Below are 11,405 nucleotides of genomic sequence, written 5' to 3'. Positions count from 1 at the left end.
CGCTTTCAGATCAGCCACGAGCTGAACACAAAGTGCTGTACACTTGACATGCCAAACATGATACATTGAGCATGTTAAAAAAAATGAGAAAAATAGTAATAATAATATAAGATAAGTAATATATATAGAAACACATTTAAAACAATAAAATCAGCACATTAAATTAAAACAATAAAATCAGGGTCAGACTGTGTCATAAGCCAAAGAGTAAAAATGAGTTTTAAGACGTGTTTTAAAAGTGGACAGTGAAGGGGCCTCTCTAATGTGCTGGGAAAGATTGTTCCACAGATTAGGAGCAGCAATAGAGAAGGCCCTGTCCCCTCTGAGCTTCCTCTTGGACCTGGGTACCTCCAGGAGCAGCTTGTCAGCTGACCTGAGAGACCTGGGGGGTGAGTAAGGATGCAGAAGCTCAGAGAGGTAAGTTGGGGCAAGACCATTTAAACATTTAAACACAAACATGAGAATTTTAAAATGAACTCTAAGATATACAGGCAGCCAATGGAGTGAAGCCAGGACGGGAGTTATGTGCTCTCTTTTACGAGTTCTGGTTAAAAGTCGTGCAGCAGAATTTTGGACCAGCTGCAGACGAGAGAGAAGATGCTGACTAACTCCACAATATAGTGCATTACAGTAATCTAAACGACATGAAATAAAAGCATGGATTACCGTTTCAAGATGCGGCTGAGATAAAATAGGTCTTATCTTTGCCAAGCGCCTTAGATGATAAAAACTGGACTTGACAGTACCCCTAATTTGACTATCTAATTTAAAATCACTGTCCATCTTAAAACCCAGGTTTGTAACAACAGATTTAAAATACTCTGCCAGGGGTCCCAAATCAATAGCGGAGGGTTCACAAGGTCCACTAGGACCAAACAGAATGACCTCAGTTTTGCTGGAATTGCATCTTAGAAAGTTTAGGGACATCCAAGATTTAATGTCTTCTAGACATGCTAAAAGTGGCTTAATAGAGAAGGCATCGTTCTGCTTCAGAGGCAGATAGATCTGACAGTCGTCAGCATAGCAGTGGAAGGATATTCCATGCCTTCTGAGGATGGTTCCCAGGGGCTGTAAATATAATGAAAAAAGCAGAGGCCCTAAAATTGAGCCCTGCGGGACCCCAGACTGAAAAGTGGCAGAGGAAGACTCATACCCTAAAAAGTTAACACTAAAAGTTCTGTCGCAAAGATAAGACCTAAACCATTTCAAAGCAGTACCACGAATGCCTGCAAGATGGTGCAAGCGAGACAGTAAAATGTTGTGATCTACAGTGTCAAAGGCAGCTGTTAGGTCAAGGAGGACAAGAACAACATGATTGCCAGAGTCACAGGAAAGGAGGATATCATTAAAAACCTTTAAGAGTGCTGACTCCGTGCTATGCAAGTTTTTAAAACCTGATTGAAAGACCTCCAGGATACCATTCTCATTTAAAAAATCCATCAATTGGCAATGTACAATTTTCTCTAAGATTTTAGACATAAAAGACAACTTGGAGATAGGTCTGTAGTTAGCCAACACAGTGTGGTCCAGGGCAGGTTTCTTAAGCAAGGGTTGTACTACCGCATGCTTAAAATTAGCAGGGACTACACCAGATATTAAACTGCTGTTTATAACACTAAGAACAGCCTGGCCTATGCTAGGAAAAATCTCCTTAAAAAATTGTGGTGGGACAGGATCATTTGGGGAACCAGAGGGCCTCAGGTGGCCAACCACATCCTCTAAATAAGAAAGTGACACAGGCTCAAACTGGTTAAAAACAGCAGAGCAAGGGATCAAGACAGAGGGGTCAGACTCAGGAGAAGAAATGAGAGCCCACGTGGTTGCAACCTTCTCAATGAAAAAACACATAAAATCATTAGACAGTTTATGAGAGGCCTCCAAACAGTCACTTTGTGGAGCATTTAAGACTAAGTCAATAGATTTAAATAACACACGTGGATTATGACTGTTGGAGGAAATGATCTTTGAGAAGTATTTTCTTTTAGCCTCTTTGATTGCATCCTGATAGAGGCGCCAGCAGTCCTTTAGGATTTGAAGAGACACCTGCAGTTTGTCCCTCTTCCATCTGCGTTCAGCTCTACGACACTCCCTCCTCACAGTCCGAGTGGCGTCATTAAACCAAGGATCGGTTTTAGCCTTGGGCTTCCTGGTTTTTAATGGTGCCACAGAGTCCAGAATGGTTAGGCAAGAAGATTGAAACCAGGAGCTGAGGTTCTCTGTGTCCAAGGGAGTACGATCGGCGGGGATAGACAGCTGGTTAAAAGCAGTTGAGAACTGGGCAGCAGTGAAAGGGTTAATAATCCGACAGCGGCGAACAGGAGCACCGGTTTGAGCTGTAGTGCGTGAAAACACAGCATCAAATAATACAGCCATATGGTCAGAGAAAGCAGTGTCAGTCACTTCCACATTAGACACAGGTAGACTGTGTGACAAGACCAGGTCTAGTGTGTGTCCGTGTTCATGTGTGGGACCAGGTACGGACTGGACCAGATTAAAAGAGTCAATGAGGCTTAAAAACTCCTTCACCAGAGGTTTATCAGGACAGCAGACATGGATATTAAAATCTCCCACAATAAGAACATGATCGTAGTTGGGCATAATCCCAGCTAGAAATTCTGAAAAGTCATTTATGAAATTCTTATTGTATTTAGGGGGACGATAAATAACAGCAAAGAGCACAGAGTTAGAGCGATTAACTTCAAAACACGTGAGCTCAAAGCTGGAAAACGGGGGCTGTAAAACACACTGTTTACATTTAAAATCCTTTTTAAAAACAACCGCCGTACCTCCTCCTCTCCCTGATGTCCTTGGTGTGTTAAAATAGGAACAACCCGCTGGTAAGAGTTCAGATAAAGTACTGGACTCACCAGTATTAAGCCAAGTCTCCGTGACACACATGAAGTCTAGTTTCCAGGAGGTGAATAACTCATTCAGAATAAAAGATTTGTTCACCAGCGATCTGGCGTTTACCAGCCCAATCCTGACAGGAGCCGGGGATGAGGTAAAAACCCCAGCGGCACAGGGGGTCCGACACAGCGGCCTCAGATTGCGGAGGTTCGCCCGGCGCACGTTGAGCCGAGGGGGACAGGGGTCACGGAGGAGCGGCGCATCATCCTGGCAGACCACGGGGATGAGGCAGGAACCCACGGGGTCCAGGAAACGTCGGTGCACAAAAACTCCAGGAAATAATCTCTGTATTCCTTTGACGGTAGTGGGATGGTGTGCTAAAGAGATCTTGAGTTTAACCAGCCGACCACTGCGCCTACCCCGACGTCTACGCCGGGGAGGTAGCATGACTGCACGGCATGGGCAAGTTGGGATATGTGACAGCAACGGACACCATGAATTCTGACCTCCGTTAGAAAATGGAGCTGTATTTTGTCCAGAACTTCGGAGGTTCAGAAGCGATTGGCGATCGTACACCAGTAATGACCCGATTTCTTGAGTGACACACGACAGGAGCAATATAAAAATAAACAAAACTGACAGCGACAGACGAGCAGCCACGTACACCGGCGCCATCTTTAATATTACCAAATTACCAATCATATGCAAACAAAAGTACTGCATATGATGCCAGTGTTTCCCACATTTTCTAGATTCTGCACCAGTACTGTGTGTAAAATGCATCAAAAAGTCAGTTTGATTCTTTCTCAGCTGTCTTTCTGTCTCCTTTCACTTTTTAAAGGTTGCCATGTTAGAAAACATATTTTGCCCTGCCGTGCTGTTTATTGATGTGGCAAATGAAAGGTTTATGAAAACATATCTAAATCTGTCATCAGTAATCAGCAATGATCATGTCTCACCTCTAGTCTCTGTCTTAATGTCAGGTTTCCACCGTGTGTTGTAGATGTTCAGGAGGTTAACTCGACCAACAGTCTACTTCCTGTTTAGAATACCAGGACAGGGAGGATGGTGCAGGTTTAAGTTTATTAGACTGATGCATGTATACCAACAAGACAGCATCCATCACTGTGACAACAGCGTTTGTTTTCATTCAAAGGCTTCATGGTTTTTCCTTTAATACCTGGGGGGCCGGTCTCCAGTCAAAATGCCCGGGACCATTTTTTGTCCCAGTCCAGCCCTGGTGTCAGATCTGCATGCAGTGTCAATGAGACGATCAACAACAGATCAGACAAAACACTCAGGCGGACACTCCTCTGTAGAAGGAAACATGGAAAGTGTGAGGTAATCAGTGCACAACATCACTTTGTATTTCAGGCTGTTTTTATATAGAACTTCAGCACCAATGTAAAAGTTCTGGTTTTAGGAAGATGAAGAACATTTTCAGGAAGGATGCCGTCTGCAAGCAGAGCTGCTTGAACCTCAGCGCTGAGGTCCAGACTACTTCCTGTGAAGCCACGTGATGTAAATCTGCTGCTGTAACTTCACAGTTTACTGAAGCTAAATGCAACGTTACCATATAATCTGTTTTCAACAAAGGTTTCACTCCGTCTGGTGTTGATGGAATGATTCAGGCCGTACTCGTCAGGCTTCCCGTCGACCACACGCATTTCAGTCACAAACCCCGTGACTGACAACAAGGGAAACAGCAGAAGAAAAGATGTGAAAAATACTGGATGATGATGATGGAGGATTAACCGCGGTGGTTAAACTGTTTCCTGTCTTTGTGGGCGTACTCACAGGGAAGTTTCCAGGCACGTCAGTCTTGGTGGCTAAAGTCTCCATTTTCCAACATGTATCGCTACAGGTGCAAAGACACAACATTAATCATCAGTGTAAATATTTTAATGCTGTCCAAACGGTGTTTGCTTTGTCTGTCCTCTCGCACTCACAGAGGAAACGAGGACGCCACCTTCAACCCATCTTCAGTTGGCTCAACCATGGCCGGACTTCCTGTTGGCTTTGTGACAGCAAACCACTTGAAATGAGAGCAAACTGCAGTCAAGCACCACTTACAGCAACCTGTGGACACGCAAATGGAAAGCACTGAGAATCATACAGAAGCACAAGAGCTGTTTATTGTAACGTGTGTGTGTGTGTGTGTGTGTGTGTGTGTGTGTGTGTGTGTGTGCACATTAATAACACACTGATGTATGTTAGTTTGATTTATGCTATATCTGAGAAAACAACTGCAGAATTTTACATCAAAGTTTCCAAAGCTGATGTTTTGTTGTTCACACTGTTTTATATTCATATAGTTTGTTGTTTTTAAATCAGTGGACAAAATAAATATTATCACACAAAATCCAGGGTGAAACATAACCAAATAACCTAAATGGTGAAGTCATTATAGAAGTACATGTTGCAAAGGTCGGCCTCCTGTATAGACTGCTAAACTGTCTGGGGGGGCCCTGCCTGTCCTCGTTGGATAAGCTCCACCCCTTTTCCATAAGACGGAGACATTTGTATGAAAATAGATGGGCAGTAAAATAAAAAATAAAAAATATTATGGATGACTCTGTAAATCAAAGTCCGCCTGAGGCAGAAGCAGAAACCATGAGGAGCACAGCACCACTCGCAGAAGGGCACGAAGTGAAGCCATAGCTGCTGAAGAGTGAAGACGTGATGATGGAGGAGATCACAGATGAAGATCTGCTGCCTGCTGACTCTTTATATAGAAGAGTGAGACTATCTCCCCACCAGCAGCTGCACTTATACAAACCCCAGGTGCTGGGATGGCTTTGAACATGTGACATTTTCTGCAAACACATGGACAGTTTCATAAGCACAAAGATTATTCCTGCAGCGGCAGAATCGTATCCACTGTGTGAGAGGTGAACGTCAGACAGTTCTTAGAAAATGTAGTTTCTCTTTAAGCTTTTAACGTCTCTTTTACCCCCATTTGTCTAAAACTACTTGACAGCCCTTCATGTCAGAGGTTTATTACCTGTGCAGGATGGAGCACATGGTCTCAGTCAGGCTGGACACGATCACTCCTACAGGAAGTAAATGTGATTTTATTTCACCTGTGAAATGATGAAAAACAGCAGAATAGCTCACGCTAACAAACGGGTGTTGAAATGTTTCATTTTCTGCTGTTTCACAGGTCAAAAAGGGCGTCGAAGCAAACTGAAGCTGAGCTGCTGCTGCTGTTGTAGTGCAGCATCTGCTGTGTGCTTCATCAGAGAACCTTCTGTACACAGCAGACAGAGGCTGCTGCCACTGAAGTCCATCTGCTAGAGAGCTTTAAACACTGGTTATTGAAGTGGCTTTGATGATACTGATACACAGTCTTTGCTGCTGTCACAGGACAGGGATCCACCAGGGAGTAGTTGTCAGGATAAAGAGCCTTCGCTTCTCTAAATATAAACTGGATACTTGTAGGAAACTTTGGGAAGCAGCATTTTTCCTCATATCGTCTAAACTGAAGTTAGCTCAGGTGCTTCTTCCATACTTGCTCTGCAGAAAGCCAAAGAGTTTGGAGCTCTGCAAACATTTCCAGCACAGCTAGATGTTTGTAACTTTGGTCACCTCTGTATCATCCCTCAGATTCTTTCTGCACAGCTTTGAAACCATGACAGCACGAGTGATGCTGAGGAGACGTCCAGTTTAAACAGACCTTTATTCCTGGAACACAAACACATGAAGTGATGCTGCTAAAGAAGAACATTTAATCGCACTAATGAATCAAGCATCTGTATGTCTGTCAGTCTGTCAACAGTTCCTCTGATCGACTTCAGACTTGGTGGGTGTTTTGTTTTTGCAGCGGTCAAAGTCGATCAGCGTGTTGCTTTGTCTGCTGTAAATCTGCCTGTACAAAGGGAAACATGCATGTTTTAGATGCAAACTCACAACATGGCTGCATTTTTGTGATTATGTGTATTTTATATTGATTTATTCTATTATGTTTTGTATATGAATCTTTACAAGTGTGTCGATACAAAGGCTTGATTAAAACAAAGGTCTCAGCTGTGCTGTTAGGGATGCTCTCATATTTGTTTCAAATGTAATAAATCAAAGGATTTCAGGCTTTTCATCCTTTTTATTTGTTTGGTTCTAACAGCAGCTGGATAAAAACATGCAGGTGATGAATATAATTGTGTGATATTATGAGCATTGTGAATAAAGAAAGAGCAGAGATAGTAAAAAGGAAACAGGTGATGGACGTGAGATTTTCAGAACAAAAGCTCCTCAGTGAGACGATCACCTGGACACAAGGTCAGGCAGCTGCACTGTAAAAAAAGTCAGTAAAATATACAGCAAAACACCGTCAAATTCCAACGGTAATGGAGCGTAAAATCAAAAACTTCCTTTTACTGTATTAAATAGATTGAATAACCGTTAATTGTGAGACTGGATAAAACTTTGTTTTTTACTGTAATAAAATGTTGAAATTATAAATATTTTCTGTGAAAACAAATAAATATGCATACATTTTACAATTACATATTGTAATGTTGAAAATGTCTGAAAAACTTAGATTTTACGGTATTATTTGAGTAAAACTACATCTTTTGGGGTTGTGCACATTGGAATTCACAGTATAAAGCTGTAGATTTTTAAGCAAACAAAAACATTCATTTTTACAGAAACAAGATGTTAAAAAATAGGGTCCACCGTAATAATACAACCAGTACATACCATTAAAAAAAAAGCAAATATCAGCAGTGAAAGACAATAAAACTGATAGTATTTTTTTATTTTAAAATTCAGATACTGATATACAGATTAAAAGTTAGGCCTGCAGTATATCATTGTTAACCTTCTGATAAAAAAATCAACAGCAAAAGAAGATGTTAAAAATAAAGTTTATGGTTGTGAATAAAATTGATTTCAATAATCTTTTTTAATTATTATTTTAAAACAACTTTATGTTGTTGTGTTTCACGCCATATTATCAGACCACCTTAAGTGGGTCGGCCTTAAATTTTGAATTTGTGTGATCGCTGTTGATTGGTAGCTAAACTGCTGGTAAACTGTGTACAGACGTTTTACGTTCGAATTGCAGAGAAAAAAAATCTGGTAGCAACATTGTGCAGTATGAGCGAACCATTTCACCAAAAAAAGGGGAAGCAAGGTAAGACGTGGCTGCAGCGGTCTGCAGACGTGACTTCTGATCAAATTCGAACCTCCTAAAGAAACAAAGAGCGACGTTACATTGCGGGATGACGTCACCTGAAAATGACCAATAGCGCGGCGCGCTGCTGAGCTGTGTGCCAACCGCTCTTTTTTTCATGCAGGAGACTCAAGTTGGCTTCGCTAACGGACACAGTTTTGAACTCGTATATTAGCGCCATTTATTGCTGCTTGGACCACAGCATCTTCGGAATTTGTAGACATCCTGGCAGCTTACAATTAGTTCGAGGTGAGGTGAGTACATGCAACTTCAAGTTATATCTGTTATAAAAATCCACCAGCCCAGCGTTTATAGATAATTTTAGCAGTTCGTTTTTTATGAGTGAGGTTGTGAATTTAGTTAGCATTTGTGAGTTGAGTTAGCATTACTGTTGCGAGGGAAGCATTGCTCTGGATTAGTTTCTGTATATGGCGTGCTTAATTCGCTAGGGAGGAATTACCAAAGTACATGGAGTTATGTTAACGTGTAATTTCTGTGGTAAGGTAGTTCAGTCATCAAGGGGCTACGTGCTTCATTGTAAACTGCATCGGAATGAGCCACGTTGTTTCTTTCGGTGTATTGAAGCAGGCTGCAAGCAGACATACACCAGGTATGGCGCGTTTAAGGCTCATTTTTACCGAAGACACTGCCCCCACCCATGTCACTGGTGTGGTGGTGGTTTCTTCGTTTACATGTGCAATGGCGATGTGTGAACGTCAGTGTCAGAACTCTAAAGAGTTAATAGCTCATCTGAAGAGCCATATTGTGGAAGGACACGTGGTCACTTGTCCAGTAAGAGGATGCACAAATACCTTTAGAGTTAAATCATCTTTTACTGCTCACATGTCACGTAAACACAGAGTTTTCAGACAGCAGCATTGGTGATTTATATAGAGAGTCTGCATGTCAATCATCATCTGTTCCAACCACATCAGATGACTTTGTACCCTTGATTTCCGAGCCTGCTGCACAGTCTATTGCACATGAAGATAACATGGAAATGCCCCCTGAATTCTGTGATCTTTTTCTGAGAAACGTTTCACTATTCTACTTAAAATTGCAGGGTCAGTTTCTACTGCCTGCTTCAACCATACAGAACATTGTAGAGGAAATGCAGAACATGCATGAGTTGGGACAGACATACAGTTTGGGTAAACTTGCATCACTGTTAAAAGATGACACATCATTATCAGAGGAGGACATCAACAAAGTCTGTGAGTCTGTCAAAAGCTATGATCTTTTTTCTGCATGTCATACCGGGCCATTGAGGACAGTGCACTCCAGAGCTCAGATCTTTAAAAAAGCCTTCAACTATGCGGAACCAAAGAAAATATTTTTAGGGAGAGATGAAAACAGAAAAGATAGGTTTGCCTATTATGTGCCTTTAAGAGAGACTTTGAGATGTCTGCTAGAGTCTGATCTGTGGCAGAAATCAGAAGAGCCCTCTACTGAGCCTCCTGCTGATGTTCTGTGTGACATAAGTGATAGTAAGCTGTTTTAAATAAAATGATTTTTTTGGTCAAAACCCACTGACTTAATTGATTTCTATCCATTAACATCTTACATGAAGTATGGGTACCAAATGGTTCCACTGAAACACAGTGTGCTGTCACAATAATGGTGCTGTTAGTTTGGTACTTACGAAACACTGTATAAAAGTGTAGTATCAAGCAAGATCAGCTTCATATTTTAAGACCAAAGGTACCACTTGGTGTAAATTGACCTTTATTCACATTCTTTTATCAGACATCTTGGAAATGGGGGGCAGCATAAGGAGTTCCATTACTAAGGTGCTGCCGGACCTGTCTGCCTCAATCCTTGAAATTGTACTGGAGGCACTACAATCATTAGGAGTGGAGACATCTGAGAAACAAACCAGTAAGTATTATGATTTCATTGCACAATAGCCATGAAGGACTTTCTGTTTTTTCTATTATGCTTTGGCCAAGGTCCAAAAAGTACAATTAATCTATTGTTTGTGATATTGTTTTACAGCACCAAATATGGAAATTTCAAGCCAGGCCAGCATATCGTCTCCATCTGTTTTAAGGTTTAAGGGTGGTGGCACAGCTAAGACCCAAGAGTCTCTTTCAAGGTTAGTAAAGTAAACAGATTCAAGAAGATATTTTACACATTTCTTTGTCGTCTGTCTCTAAATCTTATTTTGTCTTTATTATGATTAAAAAGGTTTGTTTTGTTCCTGCCCTTTTCAGACACTGAATTTGAGCAGAAACCATAAGGATACTCAAAGGACCTGTGACTCTCAGGAAATGGTGAGATTTCAGGTCATAATCTTTTTTTTTCCATTAAATTAATTTTCCTTTTTCCCTTTACAATATTGCTGTTTTGTTTTTGTAAACAGCATCAAATGAGAGAGACAGATGAAACAGTTTCAAGACAATGGCAGGAAAAACATGCTGAAGATTGAAACAAACCTTGGCTGGAAATATTTGGTATGTGTTTTACCGTAAATCAAATTGTTGAAAAACATTCAGCTACACTGTAACACAGGGAAACTTGATTTGCACTTATTTTGTTACTTTAATTTCTTGTCTCATTATTTTTGTCAGTTATTATTGTTTATGGTGTATGCCCTTCTTGTTTTCCTTCTGAATGCAGAAGGTATCTAGCCAGTCCACAATGAAAGCTTCGTTGCACCCAATGAGTCTTCTGGCAGAAATGATGGCGGCTGTATTCTTTGGTTTCCCTAAACATCACACCCTGCCTGTTTATACGAGGCTCTTCAATTAAGTCTGCACCCAAAGATTCAATAAGAGGTAAGCAGTGGTATTATTCAAGTTTTGCTAAAGAAAGATGGACAGGAGACACTAATCTTAATCAGCCGAGCTCAGGTTCATGTCCAGGTGAGCAGTTTCATACGCTATAAAATGTAGATTGAATGATAGGTCTCATCACCATGCATTCAGCCATTAACTTCAAGTTCTATGATAAATCAATACGAAACTTAAATACGTTTTCCAACAAATTATGATTGTGATTAGGGCTGCGTTGTCTATGTATAACTTTTACATAAGTAGATTTAAAGTATAACTATTGCCAAAACGCAACCTGGGCTGTTTTTTTGTTTTGTTTTGTTTTTTTTACTGTATCGATTTTGATGCGCTCAAATTTATGCCCCGGCCCCCTAGTATTCCCATTCACTGGCTATTGACCACAAAACAAAATCACGGTCAATCTCAAAAACGGCTTGTTTGTCGTAATTATGCTTTTAGATATATGTTTGTCTCGTTTACAGTAAAAAAAAAAAAACAACTGAAAAAAAACAGCCCAGGTTGCATTTTGACAATAGCTATCCTTTAAGAACTGTATATTTTACACTTAAGAAATCGTTTATCATTAGACCTGGTTTTGGCAGCACGTTTTG

This window comes from Diplotaxodon limnothrissa, unplaced genomic scaffold (genome assembly GCF_057381915.1).
Source record: "Diplotaxodon limnothrissa isolate DT_005_m unplaced genomic scaffold, D_limnothrissa_male_GT1.1 unmapped_scaffold_4, whole genome shotgun sequence".
Taxonomy (NCBI): Eukaryota; Metazoa; Chordata; class Actinopteri; order Cichliformes; family Cichlidae; genus Diplotaxodon; species Diplotaxodon limnothrissa.
Note: the sequence above shows the minus strand (reverse complement) of the source record.